Below are 927 nucleotides of genomic sequence, written 5' to 3'. Positions count from 1 at the left end.
ATGAAGGACAGGTTACTGAATTTGAGAAGTCTACAGTGAAAGCAAAATGTGTTCTTAAAACTCAAGACTATCTCAGGGCCGTTTCAATTCTAACAACAGGAGCTGACAGGTCCTCTGTACCAGGAGAGAATTTTTAGTTTTCAGGAAAAACGGTTACATTTAAACCTTAAAGAAATCAGGATGCACTGAATAAATGCTATAAAATATTGTAGTTTTACAACGGAAATCACAAATGGCTTTATCTAAACAAATCCCTCAGTGTGAAGATCACATAACCAAAGTGATTTGTGAGAAATGCATAACTGCATGAAGTTAAAGCTTCATGAATATACATGTCATCCGCCGTTACTTACTAGTCTTCCAAGCATCTTTGGGGACACTGTAGCATGCATTTTGTAATTTTATTTTCTTCTTATCAACATAGTTGGATACTTTCATGAACTAATCATTCATTAAAATAGTCTGTCTTCTCCCAATGTAACTAGTTGATTATATTAACTATATCAAAATTTCTACCACATATTTTTTTAAACTCAAAATTAATTTGTTAAAATTGAATGCACCTAATTTCAGGGTTGAAAAGATGTGCATCTTTACTTTAAAATGGTGGGAAAGTCTACCAGAAAGAGCAACCTACCAAATAATTCACGGTATAGAAGCACATGCAGAGACCTATTTTTTTAATACCTAAAGCAGTCAAGAAGGCAAATAAAAAGTTGAAAGTTGGATGTAATCTTGTTTTCTTTCGGTAAACTTTAATAAAAATATTCTGTCAATCCTATTCATAATATTATTGCTTTTTTAATGCTCAAAATTTTAAAAAATATGGAACGCTTCTCCGAATTTGTGTGTCATCCTTGCGCAGGGGCCGTGCTAATCTCTGTATCATTCGAGTTTTAGTCTATGTGCTATTGAAGCTTCTAGCAC

The 927-nt window shown here is 33.1% G+C and overlaps 1 non-coding gene across 1 annotated transcript; it reads right to left on the bottom strand.

Moving 5' to 3' along the window:
* Window positions 1-819: 819 nt before the first annotated feature.
* Window positions 820-927, bottom strand: LOC129535289 (U6 spliceosomal RNA). Its single transcript, XR_008681566.2, has one exon. It is a non-coding gene; the product is annotated as a U6 spliceosomal RNA (small nuclear RNA).

The sequence above is a fragment of the Moschus berezovskii genome, chromosome X (genome assembly GCF_049115385.1).
Source record: "Moschus berezovskii isolate FMDL1 chromosome X, NW_MosBer_1.0, whole genome shotgun sequence".
Lineage (NCBI taxonomy): Eukaryota > Metazoa > Chordata > Mammalia > Artiodactyla > Moschidae > Moschus > Moschus berezovskii.
Note: the sequence above shows the minus strand (reverse complement) of the source record. Positions and strands in the feature narration are given on the sequence as shown.